At 38.6% G+C, this 26,533-nt stretch overlaps 1 pseudogene; it reads right to left on the bottom strand.

The window, feature by feature from the left end:
* Positions 1-1,233: 1,233 nt before the first annotated feature.
* LOC115664421 ((+)-alpha-terpineol synthase-like) lies at positions 1,234-25,480 on the bottom strand (annotated as a pseudogene).
* Between the last annotated feature and the right edge of the window lie 1,053 nt (positions 25,481-26,533).

Genomic DNA, 26,533 nt, shown 5'->3' with positions numbered 1-26,533 from the left:
ATGAAATTTCTGAGCCATTTTTGGTGTACTTTATGGCGTTTGTTTGGGACTGATTTACAGTATAGTAGTTCTTTTCATCCCCAAACGGATGGTCAGACGGAAGTTGTGAATCGTACTATGGCGGATATCATTCGCTGCCTCTGCAGTGATATGCCTAAACAGTGGGACCGGTATCTTGCTCTTGCTGAGTTCGCCTTCAACAACTCGGTTAACCGCTCTATCGGTATATCTCCCTTTCAGGTCGTTTATGGGCGTACACCACAACATACTTTGGATTTGGTTCCCTTGCACAAGATTCCTGGCTATAGTGTCGCGGCGGAGAATTTGGCGACCAGAATTAATGAAGTCCAAGCTGCTGTTGCTAGTCAATTGGCTGCTTCTAATTCAAAGTATAAGGAGGATGCTGACAAACGGCGACGTTCGAAAATTTTTGAGGTAGGCGATGAGGTAATGGTTTTCCTGCGGAAGGAGCGTTTTCCTGTAGGTACCTGTAATAAACTGAAGCACAAGAAGATTGGTCCTTGCCGCATCCTGAAGAAGATCAATGACAATCCCTATGTAGTTGACCTTCCTGGTGATCTCAACATTTCCCCTACATTTAATGTGGCAGACTTATTTGAGTATCATGCTCCCGATACACCCCTCTATCCTAATCATAACTCGAGGGCGAGTTTTCCCGAAGAGGGAGGGAATGATGTAGAACAGTTAGCCTGTGATTATTTTGAAGAATGTGATCGCCGTAATCACCGGAAATCTCGGTAGTTTTTCTGATTAGGCAGTTTTTTTTTACTTTAGGCAATTTCGAATTATCAATATTTCGTTTGATTTTATTAGATAAGATTAGATTAGATTTGATTTGATTTGATTAGATAAGATTAGATTTGATTGCTTTGATGTTATCTTCATTAATTCAGATATCTTTAGGAGTCCTATCATTATAAAAGGACGTCCAGTTTTGTATTCAGATATGATGAAATTGAATTGAATTCCAGTCGAATCGTGGAAGAGTTTTCCAAGTTATCGCTTCTATCTGCGTCACAGCCACAACACAAAGCACGGAGTAGCATGTACTTCTCTGGCAAATCTATGCAACTTGTACAAACACCCATCAGTAGGCTTCAATTACTACAGTTTCAATATCTTAGAGCTATCAGAGCCACCCCAAAAGCTAAGAAAAACACATAACATTAAAAGGCTCTCTCCAAAAGCAAGACCTTGGTCAATAATGCATCCCTAGTGGAGGGGCACGGGTTCGAATAAAGCAGACACAAGATGGTCCTTAGTTTTGTGATTGGGAAGGCCGTGTCCGTCTCCATACTGGTAAAAGCTCTGAGAAGCTCGTGCCAAGTTCAAACAAGCACAAAGAAAAGGCCAGAACCCAGGAAACGGGTGGTCCTCAAACACATCTCTGTTCATCCTCTTCCAGGTCTCGCACACAAGACGCCTAATGTGTGCCTGCACGGCCTCTTCTGAAGCGCCGGTTTCATTCATGTAGCACTTTAGTGCCTTAAAGTTGTCTCCTCGTGCCAATTCATACTAAGCATATGGACGCCAGTGATTGGTAACAAACAAAAGTCCCAAGATCCATCCCACATTCATGTCAAAGAAAAAACAAAATTAACACGTCACTGTGAACATACCAATGATGCATAGCAGCGTTATTTTCAAGGAGAAGGACAAATGTTAAAGAAAGTTACCGATGATGTACTGAGATCATTATTGAGTCAATTGATCTTGGCGGAACAATGCATGACGCGCAGGGTTTCGACAAGTAATCAAGTCCCTCTTCCATCAATTTGTCCGTGGTGAGGAAGTAGCTGCCCAACAGCATAATCATCGCTCCGATTGAATCCTCCGCATTGTCCATGTACTCCTTCAGCGTCGGTTTAATGCCCTTGTTGTATCAACGGGCCTCCTTTAGGTAAGCCTTGCACTGATCCGCCCACTATAGGATTGGAATTCGAAGAGTGAGTCAATGATCAAGTCGAGGGACGATATTTTCTCCTACTTTTTTGGATGCGCATATATTTAAAGAGAAGTTGTAAGCGTAAGTTAGAAGTAGAACAAGGAGTTGCTTTGAAAGGGCTGGATTTAGGAATCCACCGAAATTAGTACATGAGAGATTTAGCAAGTCGAGATTACCAATTTCTGCAAATAAGGGATGGGGTTTATTCCTCGCTCTCTCATTGTCCAATACCCAATTTTGTTGGTCGTGTTGTACATGGCCAGAAAACTAGTCATTATTGTTGGGGGAAGCTTATCGACGTCTGTGATATCCCACCTAGATGAAATATTACATTTTCAACAATCTTACAAATTTGACCATCATTGAATAGGCTTTTTAGTAATAACCATGGAAATTAATGCTCATTCTGCGTCTGCATTTGAAGAACTTCTGCGTCTGAAGAACTTCTGCGTCTGCTTCTGAATAATTTCTTCGTCTGTATCTGAATAATTTCTGCGTCTGAATAATTTTAGCGTCTGAGTCTTCAGAACTAAGATTATGTGGGTCTTCAATAAGGTATTTGCCAGCTTGTAAAATCTGAATAACTTCCTTCTGAGCTTCTAGAGTATACATACCTGGAATAAATTAGTTCAGAATAAGTATCAGATTTACAATAATATGGAAGGTTTTGTCAACTTCAAAATCAATAGGAGTTTTCCTCAACAATCTCCCCCTTTTTGATGGTGACAAAACTTTCCTGCAGATTGAATTATTTTGGAATTGATTTGAAAATAAATAAACATATTAAGCTCATGAAGTACAGATTGAAAGAGCAAACTCTGTTGATATCTATGTCTTTCTTCCTTTGAATATAACCTGCATATGATCCTACGAATTAGTATGGCAAATCTGCATATAACTTCTCCCCCTTTTTGTCATCAGCAAAAATAATGATAGAATAAATCATTGATATGACGCAATCAAAAGGTCTAACAAAAAATGGTAGAAATATTACAGACCAGATGAAAAATAGATGTTTTGGAGAGAATGGTAAAAAGATCAAGCTATTTTTTAGAAGGAGTACGAATCAGTTGAAAATTTTCCAATATACAGACAGTCTCTTCAATCTTTGAACTGCATTGACCTATGGCCTTATCCATGGTGGATGAGCACATAGCAATGGCTTCCTCAAGTTCTGCTTTGTCCGCTGCTGCCTGAAGTCATTGAGTCTTGTTGTTTTCTCAACAATTCTGTGTATATTCTTCATATCTTGTTCTAGAGTAGCTTGCTTTTCTTTAATCTCGAGCAAAATAGAGAGGATGTTCTGATTGTCAGATGGCTGACTTTGGACATTGGCTTCCTCAGACTGATTGTACCCTGTGGCTGAATCTGGTGGAATCTCCCCCTGAACAGGTGCTTGATCTTCAGAAACATGTTCTTCATGAATTTGTTCTGAAACTTTGGGAACTGGTTCAGGAACATGTTCTGGTTCTTCAGTGTGACCTGATTCAAAGTGCTCTGCTTCTGCTTCATCACTTTCATCATGCAGAAGAGTTTTTCTTTTCTTTCTGTACACTTTGATTGGGGTAGGAGAATCAGTTTGCTTGCTGGCTGAACTGGTTCTTTTCCTTTGCTCTTTTTCTTTCTCAATTTTCTTGCTAACAGATTTTGCCTCCGACTGTTGAGCCTCTTTTCCTTTTACTCTTTCCTTTACATCTTCAAATTGTTTCATTTTGGAGAGCATTTTTTCTCTAACAAACATGCGGGGAATAATGTTCTGGCGCAACTTATCAGGTATAGATATATTGAGAAACATGAAAATACGAGTGATTAAAGCACCATATGGCAGTTGACCCTCGTCCTTCTGTAATGCTTTGTACATATGAAATATGATGATGTGAGGGAGAGAGAAGGATTGACCTTTTAAGATAGCCCAAATGAGCTTGCTTTCTGATTTTGATAGGTCACTTTTTGAGGCAGCTTTGGGCTTCAAACAGTTGATTATGATCTTATGCAAGATCACAGATCGTCTGGACAAGTCGGAGTAGGAAAGATGGCGCTTGGATCCTTGAGCAAAGTTTGGATTTTCAGAAGCCACCTGTGAAGCTTCTTCAAGATTCACTGCCAATGGAGTAAAATTGGAGTGTGTGGCTCCAATTATCCTTGCCAACTCATGCGCTTTTAAATCAATCTTCTTGTCACCAACAGTGAACTGAAGCCAATTGGGTGACAGAATTGAAAGATTGGAATAGAAGTAGGCAGTTAATTCAGCATAAACATTGGCAGATTGAAGGCAGAATTCATAAATCCCTAATTTCTCAAACAGGTGCTTTACTGAAATGCTAGCCTTTTCTAGGTAGTCGAAATCCACAGTCCTATTGTTCATGACCCCTCGAGCAAGTAACAACTTATAGCAGGCATTATGCTCAGTGCTTCTGAACAAACCTCCTGTTCCAGGCACACCAGATGCTATTCTCACCTTCATTTCAAAATTATCAAAAAAGCGAGCGTCATCGTCAGGAACAACAAATTTTGAGGCACTTGTGGACTTAGGGCTTATATGAACAGATTTCTTTGTAGAAGGAGTGGAAGATTCTCCAACTTTCTCCTTGCCCTTCCTGGAAGAAGGCTCTTTTGGTGTAGAACTGGCTGGAACTTGTTCAGATTTAGTGCAGTAAATAGAATAGTTTTGCACAAGTTGCTCTTCAGAGCGAAAACCGTTGTCTTTCAGACATTCATGAAGGATCGACGCAGAAGCATTATTCCTTTTCAACCTTTGGTAAACTTCCCACACACGTTTGATGCTTCGGAAACGAAAATCAGTTTTACCGGACGATTTGGGCGGCGACGATCGCTGAGGTGGTGTCGCTTCAGAAGGGTCTTCATGATGGTCGGATTTTGAGTCTGAGATCTCCATATACTCTGCCGGAGATGAAGATTTGGAGTCTTGGTTGAGAATACGTGAAGATCTTCGACGGGCCACCATCTTGAACGGCATTATGATCACTTTTGGAGTGGAAAGTTTCGATCTTTGGAGGAAGAAGAGAAGAGTCTCTGAATATCAGAAAGGTTTGGAGAGAAAAAGATCGTACTGATAGGGTTTTGAAAAGTGACGGACAGGTTTATAAAGGAGGAGGACAGGTTTTGGAAGGAAAACTTATTTTTAGAATAAAAAGAGATTCCAAAAAAAATGGGAAGGAAATATACTTATTGAAGCACACTGATGATAATATATTAAGCACAATTAATCAGATAAATTAGAATACGTACCTGATTTGCTTCCTAAAGTAACGATTATGATAATATCCTGCTAAAAATGCCAAAAATGTACCCGCCAAAATTTGAATAAAGGACGTACCTTTCTTTGTGAGTCTGAAAAATGTTCAGACTGAGAATATTTGAGTTTGAAAAATTCCTGTCTATCAAACACTTCAAGAAAATGGATAAGAGATGCCCGGTTGATTTCTAATATACTCAAATGAAGACTTATCAAGAGGTTTTGTGAATATATCAGCTAATTGATTCTTAGAATCAATGAATTGAATATTCACATCACCGTTTTGAACATGATCTCTAATGAAGTGATGTTTGATTTCAATATGCTTAGCACGTGAATGAAGAATAGGGTTCTTGGTCAAATTGATAGCACTTGTGTTGTCACATTTGATTGCAACACTTGAATCTTCAATAGCATAGTCTCGCAATCGTTGCTTTATCCACGTAATGTGCACGAAACTTCCCAAGGCTACATATTCTGCTTGTTGTAGAAAGTGCAACTGTATTTTGCTTCTTTGAGTACCAGGATACCAACATATTCCCAAGCAGTTGACATGTACCTGTAGTACTTTTCCTGTCCACTTTACATCCAGCTAGATCAGCATCAGAATAACCAGTAAGAGTAAAATCTGAATATTTGGAATACCAAAGACCTAACATTGGATAAGTTTCAATGTATTTGATTATCCTCTTTACTGCAGAAAAATGTGATTCCTTTGGGTCTGATTGAAATCTTGCACACATATATACACTGAATAATATATCAGGTCTATAGGCAGTAAGATATAATAATGATCCTATCATGCTTCTATATACCTTCTGATCAACTTTTTTACCATTTTCATCTTTGTCCAGTTTGGATGATTGAGACATGGGAATGTCTGTCTTCTTGCAATTTTGCAAACCAAACTTCTTGACGATTTCCTTTGCATACTTCTCTTGGCAAATGAAAGTACCACCTTTGGCTTGTTTCACTTGTAGGCCAAGAAAGAATGTTAATTCTCCCATCATGCTCATCTCGAACTCATTCTGCATATTCTTAGAAAATTCTTTGCAAAGCAGTTCGTTAGAAGATCCAAAGATGATATCATCAACATAAATTTGAACCAGTAAAAAATCTTTACCTTTTCTCTTAATAAATAAAGTTGTATCAACCTTACCTTTGGTGAAATTATTTTGCAGAAGGAAGTTACTTAACCTCTCATACCAAGCACGGGGTGCTTGTTTCAGACCATAGAGGGCCTTTTTGAGTTTATAGACATAATCAGTCTTCCTTGGTTCTTCAAAGCCAGGTGGTTGTTCAACATATACTTCTTCTTTGATATATCCATTCAGGAAGGCACTTTTTACGTCCATCTGAAACAATTTAAAGTTATGGAAACAAGCATAAGCTAATAATAGCCTAATGGCTTCTAACCTTGCAACTGGTGCATATGTTTCATCATAATCGATGCCTTCTTCTTGAGAATAGCCTTTTGCTACCAGTCTTGCTTTGTTTCTTGTTACCTTCCCTTTGTCATCCAGTTTGTTTCTGAATACCCATTTTGTTCCAATTACTGGATGATTTTTGGGTCTTGGCACAAGCTCCCATACTTTATTGATTCTGAACTGCTAAAGTTCCTCCTGCATAGCTTCGATCTAGCTTTCATCTGATAATGCTTCACCAACTTCTTTTGGTTCTATTTCTGATATCAACGCCAAGTTGCTGATATTCTCTTTGTGTTTGGATCTTGTCTTGATGCCATCTTCTATTTCTCCAATGATGAGGTTCTTCGGATGACTGGATTTATGTTTCCAGTTTTTGTCAAATCTTTCCTTCTGAAAATCTGCAGACTCTGAAGGTTCTGGTTGAGTCTGTATTGTATATTCTTTTCCTTCTTCTACAGATTCTACGATCTTTGGAGATTCTTGTTGAGCTTCTGATAACTCTTGAATATTGGGAGATGGTTCAGATTCATCTTTATGAGTCTGAATATTTTCATCAAACTTACATTCATTGTTTGTTCCACAGTCTGAGAATTCTTGTTGAAGACTCTGTATGCCTTACTTGTAGTTGAATATCCAAGGAAAAATCCTTCATCTGCTTTCTCATCAAACTTACCAGGGCGATCATTTGGATTTTTAAGAATAAAGCATTTACAACCAAACACACGAAAATATGAGATATTGGGTTGTCTACCTTTGTAAAGCTCATAGGGGGTTTTTCTTAAGAATGGGTGTGAGAAAACTCTGTTAATGATATAACATGCTGTAAAAACTGCATCTGCCCAGAAATGAAAAGGAATCTTGCTTTCAATCAACAAAGTTCTTGCCATTTCTTGCAAAGAACGATTTTTCCTTTCCACAACACCATTTTGTTCTGGTGTATAAGGAGTAGAAAAATTGTGTTGAAAACCATTTTCCTCACAGAATTCTGAAAAACTTTGATTTTCAAATTCTCCCCCATGATCAGTTTTAATGCAGGAAATGGAATAGCCCTTTTCATTCTGAACTCTTTTTGCAAATTTTGAAAAATATGAAAATACTTCATTTTTATGAGCAAGAAAGAACACCCAAGTAAATCTTGTAAAGTCATCAACAATAACTAAACAATATTTCTTATCACCAATACTTTGTGTTCTGGTTGGTCCAAATAGATCCATATGAAGAAGCTGCAAAGCACGATTAGTGGAAACATGATGTATAGATTTAAAAGAGCTTCATACTTGTTTTCCTAGAGTGCAGGCATTGCATAACTCTGTTTTCTTGTATTTCAAATCTGGCAGACCTCGAACCAGTTTCTTGTTTGAGATCTTTGAGATTTGTTTCATACTGATATGCCCCAATCTTCTGTGCCATAGATCTTCATCTTCTTTGATTGATATCAAGCAATGAGTGGAATTTGGATTGACATCTAGAAGATAAATATTGCCATGTCTTCTTCCTGTGAAGGTTTGAGAAGAATCTTTGCTTGTTCCTGAGCATGTATCTTCTTGAAAGTTGATTCTGAAACCTGTATCACATAGTTGGCTTATGCTGATCAGGTTGTAGTTGAGTCCTTTTACCAATGAAACATCATTGATTGTGAGTCCTCCAAATTCAACCGTTCCTTTCCCAACTATTTTTCCTTTGTTATTTCCTCCAAAGGAGACTTTTCCACCATTCAGGTTTTGTAATTCAACAAATATGCTCGGATCTCCTGTCATATGTCTAGAACATCCACTGTCTAGTTACCATTTTCTTTTTCTCTTCGTGGTAACCTGCAAAAACTACAACATCTCAAGTTTTCTTTGGTACCCAAATTTGTTTGGGTCCTTGAGGATTAGTATAGGCTGTCTTAACAAAGTCTCTTCGAACAGGTCTCCAGACCTTAGGACATTCATTCTCAAAATGTTGTGGATCTCCACACTTTGAGCACTTAAGAGCACTTCGGCCAACAGGTTTAACAAAATTTCTTTTGAAATGATTTTTATAAGCTTGTCGAGGAGGTCTTTGTCTTAGTCTCTCCTTGACCTTTGGAAAATCAATCAAGCTATCACTTTCCTTCACAAATCCGAGACCAGATTTGTTACAGTAAAGAATTTGGACAGAAAGGATATGCTTCAAGGTTTCTGAACCTTTTGAGAACTTGGAAGTAATTTCAGAAACTTCCTTTTTCAAAACAGCATTTTCTTTGGAAAGACGATCTCGACTTTCCTTGACTTGATGATATTCTTTTTGAAGAAAATCGATTTTTTCTTTTTGTGAAACATCCTGTTGCCTTAGTGATGAATTTTCCTTTTTCAAAGAAGAGATTCTTTTAAGAGCAGCCTTAAATTCAAAGCATAATTCATCAATATAATTTGATACTTCAATAGGCATATCAGAATGCTTTACCTCAATTTCCACTTTAGGATCTGAATCTGAATCTGAATCTGAGTTTGAGTCTAACTTAGCCACTAGACAGAAATTAGAGATATCTTCATCACTGTCTTTGCACTCTGTGTCACTCCAGGTTTCTGCTTTTAAGGCCTTCTTTGCTTTCTCAAATTTGGTCTTCTTTTTCAGAAGTGGACAATTTGGCTTGATATGTCCACGTTTCTTACAGTGAAAGCATATAATATCCTTTGATCTCTCTGTTTCATCGAAAGACTTCTTCTTCTCAAAAGGCTTCTTACCTTTGAGGTTTCTTCCTTTGATCTTCATTTTCTTATACTTCTTTATAAAGAGAGCTAGTTCTTCATCGTCAACATCTTCATCTTCAGACTCTGCATCAGAATCAATGTTAGTTTTTAATGCAATTGACTTATTACCTCTGGATTCATTCTCCTCATTCCGTTTCTCAGTCTCATATGATTGAAGAGTTCCAATTAACTCATTCACTGATAGAGGCTTGATCCTTTGTGTTTCTCGAAGAGATGTTTTGATATTATCCCACTGCTTTGTCAGTCCTCTCAGTAGTTTGTTGACTTTCATTGCATCTGGGACTGATTGTCCTTGATATGTAAGACCGTTTACAATGTCAGCAAACCTATCATACATATCAGCAACTGATTCTTCAGGTTTCATTTTGAAGGCTTCGTATTGACCAAGCAAAAGATTGATTTGAGTTTCCTTGGCTCGATCTGTTCCTTCATAAGTAATGTGGAGAGTTTCCCAGATTTCCTTAGCTGATTCACAAGCAGCAATTTTTTTATATTCAATAAGAGATAAGGCACAATATAAAGAATAAATTGCTTTGGAATCTAAGGTTTCTCTTTTGGATATCTCAGCTTGAGATAATGGAGGATCTGCTGCTTTGCTTGCATCTGCCTTTTCTTTTGAATCAGAAGATTTTGGATTGACTCCCCTGATGATGACATCCCATTGCATGTGATCAATTGACTTTATGAATGCCTTCATCTTATTCTTCCAGACACTATATTCCTTGCCATCGAAATATGGTGGTCTGTTGTTGCTCTGTTCTTCAATGAGCCCTGGAGCACCAAAGCTAGCCATGTAGATCGTTAGCTCAGAAGTAAAACACTTCAATAAATGAGCAACCTGCTCTGATACCAATTGATGTAGCTAGCAAGGACTACCTAGAGGGGGGGTGAATAGGTGATCTTAAACAATTTTGAGAATTTATGCGGAAACAAAATAAATCACAGAAGAGTCTGAATAAAATTCAGATTCAAGACAGATTGTATAGACGGTGCTCTTGATGTGCAGAATGTAAAGTAAGAGATAAGGAATAGAGAATCTGCACACAAGTTTATAGTGGTTCGGCTTATAGTAAGCCTACATCCACTCTCCCACGCTGACAGCCTACCGACTGGATTTCATTATGTAATCAAGAGGAATTACAACTTCTGAGTGTTAGCACTCTTGTGTATGATAGAACTCTCTATCTCACACAATCACTCTTACAAAGTGTCCCTCAAGATCTTAATGTATGGCTCAGAAAGACAAGAGAAATGATCGGAGTATGCTCAGACTTTGGACTTGATGATTCTTGATTATGTACTACCTTCTGCTGCTCGTTGATCTCCTTAAATACTCCTCTACTTCCAAACTAGCCGTTGGACAACATTCAGAGGATCATCTTCCAATCTTCACCTTGGACAGATTTGTATAGAAAGGATTGAGTAGCCGTTGAATGACAGATTCTGAATCCCGCTGATTCTGATCGCCCATGCAATCAGAATCTTGGTTTCCATAAGTAGAGCTTTAACCGTTGTAATGCGTGCTTGTCGTAGTGTTTGATTGTCAATCAATTATAGCCTTAGATTGAAACAATCAAAACTTTCCTTCTGTGAAATCCATACCAGATCACTAGCTGTTATGTCTCGTTCTGAATTCTGCGTCTGAAGAAATTCTGCGTCTGCATCTGAAGAACTTCTGCGTCTGCGTCTGAAGAACTTCTGCGTCTACTTCTGAATAATTTCTTCGTCTGCATCTGATTAATTTCTGCGTCTGAATAATTTCAGCGTCTGAGTCTTCATAACTAAGATTATGTGGGTCTTCAATAAGGTATTTGCCAGCTTGTAAAATATGAATAACTTCCTTCTGAGCTTCCAGAGTATACATACCTGGAATAAATTAGTTCAGAATAAGTATCAGATTTACAATAATATGGAAGGTTTTGTCAACTTCAAAATCAATAGGAGTTTTCCTCAACAATTGTTACTTTATTAGCCCATGTTAATCAATTACACAGAGGAAAAACAAGTTGACATAAAAAATGATATGTCCACAACACATGGAAGAATTTATTTCATAATATATAAGTCTCAGTATTTGTTTTTGCCATCACGTTATTCATAGACTAATTAATCTATATTTTTTCTTGGCAATAATAGTTACAAGGGGAAATGATGAAGGCGGTGATGATATACGAACCTGACAATGAAATCTGTTAGGAGTTCAAGCTCTTCCAGCGTCCCATATACATCATAAATGTCATCGATAAGTGTTATCATACGGGTGATCTTTGTGGTCATTTCTCTGTGAGCTGTATATTGAGGTTCAAAAACCATTGCACAGCACCAAAAATAGTGTTCCACTAGCCTGTCCCTAAAGAAAGTCATCTTGTTCGCGCCAAGTTCAACCCACCACCTGAAAGATTTGCCATATGATGACTAAGTCGATCAAAATGCACTCGTATGTGTTTCGTATTGTCATGAATTTATATCCACACGTCAAAATGCGCTTGTGTATACCTTGCCAGACGGCTAAGTTCCTCCTTGTGGATGGATTGCACTATATTGAAGTCCAATTTAGCCAATTGCAGCAAAGAAGGGTTCATGTCAAGCTGTTTCTCGTACATGTCCATGAACCACCGAGCCTCCAACCTGTTTGGCCTCCAGTGGATCGGCATATCTAATGCATGAAGCACTTGTCTGGCCAAACTAGTTGGAATTTCATCGAGGTTCAGATTCTTCAGATTCTTCAGATGCTTAGAAGCGAAATCCTGAGCTTCGTCCAGTATGTCTTCGCCTCCCAACCCATGAAAAGAAGCTTCATAAAGACCAAGAAGTCCCATCACATCCTTTTCGAACGATTCCTTGAAGGTATCCATCATGTTCATAAACCTTTCGAACACAACTATACGTCCAACAAGAAGAATCATAAGGGAAGCTTTTTATTCAGAGATAAGAAAATATGGCATTTAGAATAAAACCACATTAAGGTTGGTAACTAATTTAAACCAGAGTTTTGTAACGCAAAATTGATTGGTAACTTAAATGGAGACAAGTCAGCAATTACTTGAATCGAGGTCGGTAAAGTCTAAAAAGAGTTTTTTTTTGGTAAGGAAAGAAATAGTCTAAAAAGAGTTGGTAAGCAACAAAATGAAAATTAGTAACTCCAAACTAATTATTAACTTAATCGGAGAAAAGTTTATTAGTCTAACAAAAAAGAGCATAAGGACATTAAGAGTGTCAAAAGTTTTGTACGGTGCTTAATTTAGTGCCAAAAGTTTTTTTTCGGATTATTTAAGTGCCACTTTTTAAAAAAAAACGATAACTCAAGTATCAACTCCGATTTCAATAGCGTGAAATCTGATGTGACAATCTTTTATCAATTTTTCCGACTCATGTGGCTTGCCAGCATTCCCAATCAGCATTAATTTTCTTCGACGACGTGTTTACATGTTTGCCCCAAATATAAACCCTAATTTGGCAACTGCAACTTGAGCTCGGCTTCGTCTTCCTTGTTCGTCCAAAGCCAACCACTCGACTTTAGACAAACCGCCATGGCCAGTGACAGTGACGCTGCTTGCTCTCCAAATTTGGCCGTCCGTGGCCGTCGACGTCACTTGGGAACCTTGCTTTGCCATGGCCGGTGATGCTGCTGGCTCTACAGATCTGGCTGTCCATGGTCGTCGACATCGCACGTCCTGATGACGCTGCTGAGGATTTGTAAAAGATATTTCTTTTACTTTTTTTTACACGCCATTCTTTACTTCTTATTTTTTTCTATTTTTGTCCCCTCCTTTCTTGTTACATGCCATTTTTTTGTCTCTATTCATAGCCATCTACAACTTTTAATGCCCTCTCTCAAGTCGACCTTTAATGGCAGTAGGGGGGGTTTCCTAGTGGCATCGTCACTAATGATTCGGAGGCGTCAGAGGAGGATCGAACGAGTTGGAAGCACTTCAAGAATGGGTATAATAGAGCCGCTCCTCTGTATTCCGGATGACGAATGGCAACGTTCGACTGTGGGTCTGGTGGCTTGAAAACAATGAGGAAAGCCACCACTGGTGGTTGATGCCAGCGAACGAGCTTCAGGCGAACCCCAAACTCTTCAAGCCTTTTTCGTCGAAAAACATAGCAGAACTGGGACAAACTGACCGCGGCTTTGCTAGTGACCAACAAGTGCGGTGAATGGCAGGCAGTGTCGATCTATGGCTAGCCCGAGATATTGGCGACCGGTGTGGGTTAATAGTGGCTGCCTATGTTTCTACTCCTATTCGGTTGGGTGATGCCTTTGGGAGAATGCTTGAGGCGGCGTGGTGATCGATGGTGGCTGTACGTGGGACGACAATGGTTGTGTGTGGGTTGGCGGTGGTTGGAAGTTTTTTCTCTATGGAGGGGGGTGATGGCTGGCGGGTAATGAATGACGGATGGTGGCAAGCACTACAAAAAAACTGACTTTTTCCGACGAAATTTCCAACGAAAAATTCTGGAAAATTCGTTGGAAAACGAATTTCCAACGAATTTTCCAACGAAAAAAAATTCGTTGGTAATAGGTCGTTGGAAAATTTTCCGACGAAAAATTTCAATTTTCGTTGGAAATTTGCGACGAAAATATTTTCGTTGGAAATTTCGTTGGAAAACTCGTGACTAAATTCGTTGGAAACGAATTTTTTTTTTCGACGAATTTTTTTTCGTTGGAAATTACAAATTTTTTTTTGATCGAAAAATCGTGGAAAGTTTTTTTCCATCGAATTTTTTTTTTTGGTCGAAAAATTTCAATTTCAAAATTTTTTTTTTTGGCCGAAAAATGGCCCTCGCCGCCGCCTCGTCGCCGGCGAGGCCGAGCTTCGCTCCGATCCGGGCGAGCTCGAGCTCGTCGCCGGGCGACGGCCGAGCTCGCCCGGATCCGGGCGAGCTCGAGCTCGTCGCCGGCGACGGCCGAGCTCGCCCGGATCCGGGCGAGCTCGGCCTCGCCATGGCCGGCGAGGCCCGCGGACCCGGCGAGCGGCGGTTCCAAGCAGCTCACGCGGCCGAGAAAGGAAGAGAGAGATCAGGTCGGTTGGACGGTGGCGGTGAGGCGGGATGGGTGGCGGCCTCGCCGGCCATGGCGAGGGCCGAGCTCGCCATGGCCGGCGAGCTCGAGCTCGCCCGGATCCGGGTGAGCTCGGCCCTCGCCGGCGACGAGCTCGGCCCTCGCCGGCGACGAGGCGTCGGGGCGGCCCATGGTGGCGTCGGAGCGCCGACCGCCGCGGGGCTGGGCTCCTGGATGGCCGCAGCGACGCCTTCGGGGGACGGAGCCGACGTCGCGGATGACCCGGATGCCGATCTTGGTGTCCATGGCACCGGAGCCGAGTCGGAGGAGGAGGGGGGGCGGCGGGGGAGGCAGCGGGGAGAAGGTGGAAGGCGAAGGAGAGACCGAGAGAGAGAGAGGAGGAAACAGGGAGCGAGTCAAGCGTCGAATGGACTCAGCCGAGTTGAGGGAGAGAGGGACTCGGAGAAGGGAGGCTTGGGGGGAAGGAGATGAAGGAGACGGCCATGGCGGAGCAGAGGGAGCGAGCGAGAGAGAGACACTAAAATAATTGCCCGGAAAATTAAAATTCGTTGGAAAATTGTATAAACTGAAATAATTTCCCGGAAAATTGAAATTCGTTGGAAAATTCGTTGGAAATTCGGCATTTTTAAAATTCGTTGGAAAATTCGTTGGAAATTTCCAACGAATTTTCCAACGAATTTTAAAAATGCCGAACGGTACCGGTTTTTTTTTGTAATTCGTTGGAAAATTCGTTGGAAATTTCCAACAAATTTTTTTTCGTTGGAAATTTCCAACGAATTTTCCAACGAAAATTGTATACAACGAAATAATTGCCCAAAAATTGAAATTCGTTGGAAAATTCGTTGGAAATTTCCAACGAATTTTCCAACGAAAATTGTATACAATGAAATAATTGCCCGAATAATTGCCCGAAAATTGGAAAATTCGTTGGAAATTTCCAACAAATTTTCCAACGAATATGAAAAATGCCGAACGGTACACGGTTTTTTGGAGTTCGTTGGAAAATTTGTTGGAAATTTCCAACGAAAAAAAATTCGTTGGAAATTACCAACGAATTTTCCAACGAAAATTGTATACAATGAAATAATTGCCCGAAAATTGAAATTCGTTGGAAAATTCGTTGGAAATTTCCAACGAATTTTCCAACGAATATGAAAAATGCCGAACGGTACACGGTTTTTTGGAGTTCGTTGGAAAATTTGTTGGAAATTTCCAACGAAAAAAAATTCGTTGGAAATTACCAACGAATTTTCCAACGAAAATTGTATACAATGAAATAATTGCCCGAAAATTGAAATTCGTTGGAAAATTCGTTGGAAATTTCCAACGAAAATTGCACAAACTGAAATAATTACCCGGAAAATTGAAATTCGTTGGAAAATTCGTTGGAAATTTCCAATAAATTTTCCAACGAATATAAAAAATGCCGAACAGTACCGGGTTTTTTGTAATTCGTTGGAAAATTCGTTGGAAATTTCCAACGGAAAAAAATTCGTTGGAAATTTACAACGAATTTTCCAACGAATTTATTTTCGTTGGAAATTTCCAACTAATTTTCCAATGAAAATTTTTTCGTTGGAAATTTCCAACGAATTTTGCGACGAAATATAGTTCGTTGGAAATTTCCAACGAATTTTACTTTTCGTTGGAAAATTTGTCGCAAATTTGCAACGAAAATTTTTTCGTCGCAAATTTTCGTGGCAAAAATCCAGTTTTTTTGTAGTGAAGTGATGGCGACGGCGAGCGAATGAGTGCGTTGTTTTTGGATCGGATGGGTCGACCGGATGGAACGATGTCATTTTACACTACCCAGCCACGTTGGGATTGAGTAACATCGTTTTGCACATCCACATGGACTGAATTTAAAAAAAAAGTATGCCAACTCATATTATATTTATATTATAAAAGCCACATAATCATTTTGGTCAGAATTTCTCACCGCAGGTACTTAAGTGATCGTTTTTTCTCTGATTTGATATTGAAGTGTGCCGGAAAAAAGTTTTAACACTAAAGTGAGCACCGTACAAAACTTTTGGCACTTCTAGTGTTCTTATGCCAACAAAAATGGTTGGTAAATTTGTTTGATAGCTAGCAAACTTAAGCTGTTGGTAAGAAATGTGAATTAACGTTCATAATGGATAAGAGAGGTTTCTTCTATAAACAAGAGTAGGTGGCAATGTAAACAAAATAAACATCCATAACCAACTCAAATAACACAAAAACTAGTTGGTAAGTCAATAAAAAAGTTGTTAAGTTTTAGAAAAATAAATGTCAATAAGCAAGTCAAATGACAGTTAATAATCCAAAACTAATTGGTAATTTAATCGGAAAAAAATTTGTAGATGACACAAATGATTGTCAATAATTTTATATTGTTTTGGTAAATTATACAACTGATAAGAAAGGTAAATAAAAATTGATAAAAGAAAAAAAAGAAATTTTTTTTTGTGAGAGCTATAGGAGAAATGGTAATTTTGAAAATTCAAATAAACATCGGTAACTGCATTAACCAAAAGTTTGGAATGCAACATTATATTATGTTTAAATTGATAAAAGTTGACAATCACTTTAGTTGAGGTTGGTAATTTAAAAAAAAAAGAGTTGGAAAATTTAAAAAATTGGTAACTTACAAGGCAAATAAAATTGTTAAACAGTAAGAGAAGTTGGTGAATTTTACAAAAATAAAATAAAGGTTGTAAGTAACTTGATTGAGAGTTGGTTATTGAAAACTAGTCGATGAGTTAATCAAGGAGAAACTGGTAAGTAATTCCTATAAAATTTGGTAATTTCATATGATAGTAAATTTAAGACGTTGGTAAGTAAGGAAGTAAAAGTAGAAAAAGATAAAAGAAACTATTTTTATAAAGATAAGATAGGTTGGTACTTTAAATAAAAAAATAAACATTGGTCACTATGTCAAATAAGAGTTGGTAACGTACACAGTTAATAATCACTCTAACTAAGATTGGTAATTTCTAAAAATAGTTGGTAGATTTATAAGAAAGATATATAGAAATGTGGGATACTCAACAAAAGATAAATAAAAATTTGTAAGCATCTTAAAAAAAAGTTGGAAAACTAAAACTAGTCTGTAATCTAACGTGAGAAAAGCTGGTAATTCACACAAATAAATGTTGGTAAATTCGAAGAAGGGTTGATAAATTTAAGGCATTTGTGATAAAGACAAATGAAAGTTGGTAAATGATAACAAGTTGATAAGTTAAAAAAACATATATATATATATATATATATGTAGTAATTCAAATGAGAGTTGTCAACCCCATACTCGCTGGGTTTTTTTTATCGTAAAAAAAAGCTGGTAAGTTGCTTAAATGAAGATTGAAAAATGCATATTTGAGTTGGAATTTCAATCATAAAAAGGCAAATAAAAGTTGACAAATTATAAGAAAAGTTGGAATTTCCAAACTGTTCAAAAAATTGGTAATTCCATGAAAGTGTCAGTAAATTACTATTAACTTGCTAGGAAATCAGATAACAGGTAATTTTTTACCAAAATCTTTTTGACACTTAGCTACTTTTTCAATCTAATAGTATGGAAAAAAAATCTGCTTTTTCTCTTAACGGAACAATAAAACTTCCGAGTTCCAATTTCTCCTGAGAATGTGTCTTTGCTTTTTCTGTAAAAGCACATGATGTCAACCAAAAAATGACTAATGACTTAAGAAATAAAATGAACAGGAAGACAAATTTGTATTGTCATCACAGGAAATTGTTAGGTGAATATATGATGTCCTAGATGAATCCGACCCATTAAAATGGTAAATTTGGCGAAAGATCCACATAAATCTAAATAGATATGACGGTCTATAATTCATTTTATAACATAAATAAGGTTCAAGATTAATCATATGAAGCAGACTCACCTAACAATACAATTAACAAATATTGTGAAGCCTTTTCTAGGATCATATAATCATCAAAGGAAACTCAAAAAATGATTTCGACAAACTGCATATTCCAACTTTTTCATATTAGAAAATAGTTGTTTGATGCAAAATTTATTTTATCGTATTAAAGCTTTCATTAAATAAACTAAGTTGTAGTTATAACGCGGGGGGGCGGCGGAGGGGTGGTGGGGGCGCGGCAAAACCGAAAGGGAAAGGATAAGATGGAAAATAATAAACGTTATACCTTGAGAGACATCATAGCCATGTTGTCTGAAAAGTCTAAATCGAAGGGCAGTCAAGTGGAGATCATTAGAAAACCGAGCATCATTTGAATCATTTTGGATGACTTGGAGAGCCTTTTTTATCTCATTGTCGAAATGGTATTGCAAACCAAGCATTTGAATCGCATCAATGAACTCAAGCTTCGCCAACAGATCATTCTCCCTCTCCAATGTGTACTTCACCTCTTCCTTCATCAGCTGGACCCGCTCCATATATCTCTCCTCCTACAATTTGTTGTCACGTAATAGTGCTTGTATATGCAAAACAGAGTTGTTCGACAAACCTGAAGTCACGTTCTGACGAGTAATCCGAATGTTGACGAATGATCCGAGCCCAACGAATTCACGTTGTGTCCTTAAGACAATTTGTCCCCTCTATCGGCACCAAATGTTATTAAACAATTGTCTCTCAGGATAAAACGGATCGCCTTTCCGAAGAAGCGCTACTTCTTCAAAGGAAATGTTCGAACGCAACTTTGCAGAATAATCGCACAAATGACAATGATGAAGAAAATGCAGCAGAATGTCGTGCGGAAAAAATGAAACTATGTAGAGTGTGTCGGGAAAAAACAAAAGTCTCGCGGGAATAAAAATGCCACGAAGAGTCACTTGACCGAACAGAACAGTTCGGTTATATATAGCGAAAATGAAGAGTCGCGAGCAATGAAGACTCGCTTGAACCGAAGTGGTTTTCGTTCGGTTCATGAATAGTCGCGAGCAATGAAGGCTCGCTTGAATCGAAATGGTTTTCGTTCGGGCAAACTGAACCTCACGAACAGACATGTTTGTTTGTCCTAAATAAATAATTTCTAACAAAACGTGTCTGTTCGGAAAAAAATAAAAAACCGATGGAATGGACCCGGTCCGAGCCGAGCCGGCTGGTCGGACGGCAGCGGCGACGCGCATGGGGGGGCCGAACTAGCTTGGCATAGGTTCTCTCCCTTCCACAAAAGTGGGGTACCCCTTGGGGCCCAAACCCATTTGAGAGGCTCATCTAAATAAACCATCTCCCATCACAACTTCTATCCAATGTGGGACTATTTCCATCCACACTTTTCATTCACAATTTATGGATTTTGGATACTAAAATCCCAACAATCCCCCACATGAATGAGAAGTTCAGATAACATGACTCTTCGTGTATGCATGAGATGCAATGTGCGATTATTCCATGAGAGAACGTTGCATAGGGATAAGTAGTCTAAGGCTTTGAACTTTCCCTAGTGAGACCTATCGGACTTACTCGGTCAATCAGTAGACTTGATGTCTTTGAACTGTCGACCTTCGGTGTAAGTCAAGACAATAGAAATCATACAATTATCTCTCAAACAAAGTTGGTTCTCACTGTTGTGTTCATTTTGGCCATGAATACCGCCTGGTCTCATGAGTGCTTTGAAGAATTTGGCCTTTCAAATTCTTCATAGAAGCAGCCCTCACTTCACACTCACATAAGTGATTTCTGATTGTGTGGTATATCACATACCCGAATCAGAATCATTAAAAGCTTACACTTAACCTCCACATGTTAGTACTGTCTCCATACGGGAATGAGTAAGAGTTGACAATACACTACTCCGCCTGCATAACCTGGTTGTCCCTTTGAACCTAGATCTTGAAATCTCCAGTCAACTAGGTAGGGTTTCTGCTATGATGACTTATTTTATAGGCCTTAAACCCATTCCCCTTGATGTTTTTACAACCAGCTCTCTAATTATGCATTTTGTTAATGGATTCGCAACATTATCTTTTGACTTCATATAGTCAATCGTGATCATTTCACTAGAGAGTAGTTGTCTTATAATATCATGTCTTCGATGTATATGTCGAGACTTTCCATTATACATGACATTCCTTGCCCTGCCTATTGCCGCTTGACTATCATAATGAATACACACAGCTGGCATTGATTTAGACCAATTAGGAATATCTTCTAAGAAATTTCGAAGCCACTCAGCTTTTTCACCGGCCTTATCCAAAGCAATAAATTATGCTTCCATAGTAGACCTTGCAATACAAGTTTGTTTGGAAGACTTCCAAGACACTGCTCCCCCACCAAGTATAAACACATACCCACTTGTGGATTTTGTGTCTCTTGTGACGGTTATCCAATTTGCATCATAGTATCTTTCAAGTACCGCTGGATACTCTGTGTAGTGCAAAGCATAATTTTGAGTGTGCTTCAAATAGCCTAATACACGTTTCATACCTTTCCAATGATTTTCATTTGGACTAATTGTAAATCGACTTAGCTTGCTCACAGCACAAGCTATGTCTGGCCTAGTACAGTTCATGACATACATTAGACTGCCTAGTATACTAGCATACTCATTTTGAGCTTTGCTTTCACCAGTATTCTTTGAAAGATGTAAATTAACATCTATCGGAGTCTTTACTGATACAATGTCTAGATTCTTGCACTTTCCAAGAATCATCTCAATATAATGGGACTGTGATAGAGCTAATCCTCTAGATGTCTATGGATTTTAATTCCTAAAATAACATCTGCAACCCCCATATCTTTCATATCAAATTTACTTGTGAGCATTCGTTTGGTCGTATTGACAACCTCACTATCGCTACCTATTATAAGCATGTCATCTACATACAAGCACAAAATACCAAAACCATTATGAGCGTTCTTAACATATACACATTTATCACACTCATTAATCTTAAAACCATTCGACAACATGACTTGGTCGAATTTAGCATGCCATTGTTTTGGTGCTTGTTTCAATCCATAGAGTGACTTGATAAGCCAACATACTTTCTTCTCTTGTCCTGAAACAATGAACCCTTCGGGTTGTTCCAAATATATTTTTTCTTCCAAATTCCCGTTTAAGAAAGCCGTTTTAACATCCATTTGATGGATTTCAAGCCTATACACCGCTGATATGGCAATTCGCATCCTTATAGATGTAATTCTAGTAACAGGTGAATAAGTGTCAAAATAATCAAGGCCTTCTCATTGCTTGTACCCTTCTACCACAAGCCTAGCTTTATACTTATCAATAGTACCATCCGCTTTCATTTTCCTCTTGAAAATCCACTTACATTATAGTGGTTTATTACCAGGAGGAAGGTCAACCAATTTCCATGTATGGTTTGACAAGATGGATTCAACTTCATTATTGATAGCTTCTTTCCAGAACGGGGTTTCTGGGGTTGTCACAGCCTCTTTAAAGGTCCAAGGCTCATTCTCTAACAAATATGTTAAAAAATCATTTCCAAATGACTTAGAAGTTCTTTGTCTTTTACTACATCTAGGTTTATCCTCTATAGGATAGCTTTTAGGTGTAGTATCTCGAGGCCTCTTATCATTGTTAATTGGCTCATATACTATGTTATATGGAAATATATTTTTAAAGAATGAAGCGTCCCTTGACTCAATGATCGTATTAACATGTATGTCAGAGACCTCAGACTTATGAACAAGAAATTGATATGCATTACTATTAATAGCATATCCAATAAATACACAATCAATAGTTTTCGGTCCTATTTTAACCTTTTTAGGTTTAGAAATCGCAACCTTAGCTAAGCACCCCCACACTTTGAGATATTTCAAATTAGGCGTTCTGCCTTTCCACTTCTCATAGGGAGTTTGTTGTGTCTTTTTGTGGGGTACTCTATTCAAAATAAAATTCGCCGTCAAAACAGCTTCCCCCCACAAATTTTGTGGTAAACCGGAACTATTCAACAATGCATTCATTGTTTCCTTTAAAGACCGATTTTTCCTTTCCGCCACTCCATTAGCTTGTGACGCATAAGGAGGAGTAATTTGGTGAATAATACCAAACTCAGAACAAATTGCTTCAAAAGGAAATTCATATTCACCTCCTCTGTCACTTCTTATCATCTTAATTTTCTTATTTAACTGAGTTTCAACTTCGGACTTACAAGTTCTAAAAGCATTCACAGCCTCATCTTTGCTACTAAGCAAATAAATATAACAATATCTCGAGCAGTCATCTATAAACGTTATAAAATACTTTTTACCACCTCTTGACGGTATTGCTTTCAAATCACAAATGTCTGTGTGTATTAAATCTAAAGGTTCTGTGATTCTATTATCTATAGAATGAAAAGGAGGCTTAGAGAATTTTGATTCAACACACACTTGGCATTTTTCACTTGATCAGTCGAATTTTGGCAATAACTTCATGTTCATTAATTTCTTTATTGACTTATAATTAACATGTCCTAGTTTAGCATGCCATAAATTAGGAGACTCAAGCACATAAGCAGAAACAACTTTATTCATAACATCATTGGGTACAATAGTTATTACATTCAACTTGAATAGACTATCACTAAGGTAACCCTTTCCTACATATATCTCATTTTTGGAGAGTACAAACTTATCAGATACAAACACCAACTTGAAACCATTCTTGCTAAGAAGAGATCCGGACACTAAATTCTTGCGTATGTCTAGCACATATAGCACATTGTTTAATGTCACAACTTTCCTAGATGTCATCTTCAAAGCTACCTTTCCAACACCTTCAATCTTAGAGGTTGATGAATTACCCATGTAGAGTTTTTCATCACCTTCCATAGGCGTGTATGATGAGAACATAGATTTATTGACGCATATATGACGAGTTGCTCCAGTATCAATCGACCATTCTTTGGAGTTTCCTACCATGTTGCACTCGAATATCATAGCAGTAAGATTGATATCATCAACACCATTAGAAATCTGTTCCACCACATTCGCCTGAGTCATCTTTCTTTTCTTGGCTCTACAGTCTTTGGTACGATGTCCAGCCTTTCCACAATTGTAACATTTGCCAATGAATTTTTTCAGGCCTTGGATGGATCCCTGTCCATAGTTTTTTCTCTTCTTGTTGGTTTTTTATCCTTCTTCAACAACGTTGGCCCTTGAGACCGCCAGATTGCTGCAAACTTTCTTCTCGGAATTCCTATTGTCTTCCTCTATTCTCAATCGAACAATTAGGTCTTCAAGTGATAATTCCTTTCTCTTGTATTTGAGATAATTCTTGAAATCTTTCCAAGACGGTGGTAACTTTTCAATGAAAGCAGCCACTTGAAATGATTCACTAATCATCATACTTTCAACATGAATGTCATGCATGATCACTTGAAGTTCTTGAACTTGACTTAAGACGATTTTAGAATCTACCATCTTGAAGTCCAGAAATTTACCAATGATGAATTTCTTTAACCTAGCATCTTCCATTTTGTATTTCTTGTCCAAACTTTCCCACAACTCCTTAGCCGTTTTCAGCAGACTATAAACGTTGTAGAAGGAATTGTCCAGACCATTGAGGATATAGTTGCGACACAGGAAGTCAAAATGCTTCCATGCATCTACGGCAGCAACCTTTTCCTTGTTTGTCTCTCCTTCATCCAACTTCGGAGCATCCTCCATGAGGAACCTTGCCAAGTTCAAAGTGGTGAGATAGAACAACATCTTCTGTTGCCATTTCTTGAAGTCAGCCCATTGAACTTTTCTGGCTTCTCTCCATGAGTCGGAACAGACGCAATAGGCGTCATTGATGTTGTAGCCATTTTTGACACAAAGACAGAAATGATTGAGAAATGCAATTAAACAAACACGATAAAAATTGTCTATTGTTGTCACGTAATAGTGCTTGTATGTGCAAAACAGAGTTATTTGACAAACCTGAAGTCACGTTCTGATGAGTAATCTAAATGTTGACGAATGATCCGAGCCCAACGAATTCACGTTGTGTCCTTAAGACAATTTGTTCCCTCTACCGGTACCCAAGGTTGTTAAACAATTGTTTCCCAGGATAGAGCGGATCGCCTTTCCAAAGAAGCACTACTTCTTCAAAGGAAATGTTCGAATGCAACTTCGTAGAATAATCGCACAAATGACAATGATGAAGAAAATGCAGCAGAATGCCGTGCGGAAAAAATGAAACTGTGTAGAGTGTGTCGGGAAAAAACAAAAGTCTCGCAGGAATAAAAATGCCACGAAGAGTCACTTGACCGAACAGAACAATTTGGTTATATATAGCGAAAATGAAGAGTCGCAAGCAATGAAGACTCGCTTGAACCGAAGTGGTTTTCGTTCTGTTCGTGAACAGTCGCGAGCAATGAAGGCTCGCTTGAACCGAAGCGGTTTTCGTTCGGGTGAACCGAACCTCGCGAATAGATATGTTTGTTTGTCCAAAATAAATAAATAAATAATTTCTAACAAAACGTGTCTGTTCGGGAAAAAATAAAAAACCGATGGAATGGACCCGGGCTCGGTCCGCATCGGCCGGAACGGCGGCGGCGGCGCGCGCGGGGGGACCGACCTAGCTTGGCGTAGGTGTTCTCCCTTCCACAAAAGTGGGGTACTCCTTAGGACCCAAATCCATTTGAGAGGCTCATCTAAATAAACCATCTCCCATCACAACTTCTATCCAATGTGAGACTATTTCCATCCACACTTCTCATTCACAATTTATGGATTTTGGATACTAAAATCCCAACACAATTTACTTTCACACATACGAGCTCATCAAAATTAAACATATTTTGGCCTTCTGAGAAATTTGAGTAATTAAAGGCTTAACAAGGTATTGATAATAAGCAAGAGAAAGCCTATTAAACCAAACCGCATAATCAGCACTGAGTGACTTCACAAAGTTGTAATCCCAAGCACTCGGCATGTAGTTTGCCAAACGCCTAGCAACCACAAATTGTTCTTTAGTGTTCAAATTCATGCAGCTGATGCGCCGAATTCCATCGGTTATGGTGATGGCCGCAGAGGAGGTAGAGGAGGAGGGGCGAGTGTGTTTGAAGAGTGGGACAGAGGGTTGTTGTCCGCCGTGGATCAAAATAGGGAGGCAGCTTGTGCTAGGAGCTTGAATAGCCATGCTTCCTGTGTTTTGGTATAGCATTAGCAATTCATGGATCGTGAGTTTATACGCACATCGCGTTTCCTTCTTGAGAAATTTTGTGTTTGGTGAAAATGATGACGTATCTCTCCTTGCTGTAAGAGGGTGGGATCACATATTGATAGGCTGATGAGATATTAAAAGTTATTGTTAATCTGTCCCTTTCCATCGTGTACAACTTGGTAAAAGATGCCATTTTTATGCCGTCCAGAGATTCACGGCTACTTCCAGAAACAACAAAGTTGGCTTTTCCTACGATATCCTTTTGCTTTTCAAATCTATTTCATCAAATGAAAACATAACTGACTGCTGGGCCAGGCTGTATGTGCTCAACTACGATATGCAATGTTTTAAAATTCAGATCGGTCCGACCGCTCCAACTAGTTTGTTCAAAAATCGGATCGTGGTCCAATTAGATTTTTCTCATCCACCTAGATTGCCCTAGAAATGGTCAAACCTGATCTTGACATGGTTCAACCGCTCGAGCCGGTGAGCCTAGAGTCATTGAGTCTAGGATGGGTCCGTTCCCTCCGTGGTGGAACTTGGAACCGACACTGTGTTTCCCGGTTCCAAATTCCAAAATCCAAAATTTGGAACCAGAAACTAGACCGGTTTGGTTCACGGTTCTACTCAGGAAACCGGATCAAAGCACAATCACAACTCACGACTATTTCTCCTTTTCTCCTGTAAATGGTTTATTAATTTATTTTAAAAGGACTAGGAAGAAAGATGTCTGATACACATTATACACTACTTTCCTTCTTGTTGGGGCTAACAGTACAACCTAGAAGGGAGGTTGAATAGGTTGTGTGTTGTGATACAAATAACTTTCGCTGACTATCAAACTATCAGTACTCAAAATAGTGACAAATATAGGTCAATGTGTGTGATGCTAGTAAGTAAATAGAGTGTAATGCGAAGATTACACGGCAATATATAGTAGTTCGGTTTTATACTCAAGCCTACGCCCATTTTCCAACTAACAATCTTAATAACAGCTGGATTCCGCTAGTAATTAGCAGTGCAAGTTAACTTGCACAATAAACATGCAAAGAT

Source organism: Syzygium oleosum, unplaced genomic scaffold (assembly GCF_021117445.2).
Source record: "Syzygium oleosum isolate NSW1041296 unplaced genomic scaffold, Sole_v2.1 Sole_v2.23, whole genome shotgun sequence".
Classification (NCBI taxonomy): domain Eukaryota; kingdom Viridiplantae; phylum Streptophyta; class Magnoliopsida; order Myrtales; family Myrtaceae; genus Syzygium; species Syzygium oleosum.
Note: the sequence above shows the minus strand (reverse complement) of the source record. Positions and strands in the feature narration are given on the sequence as shown.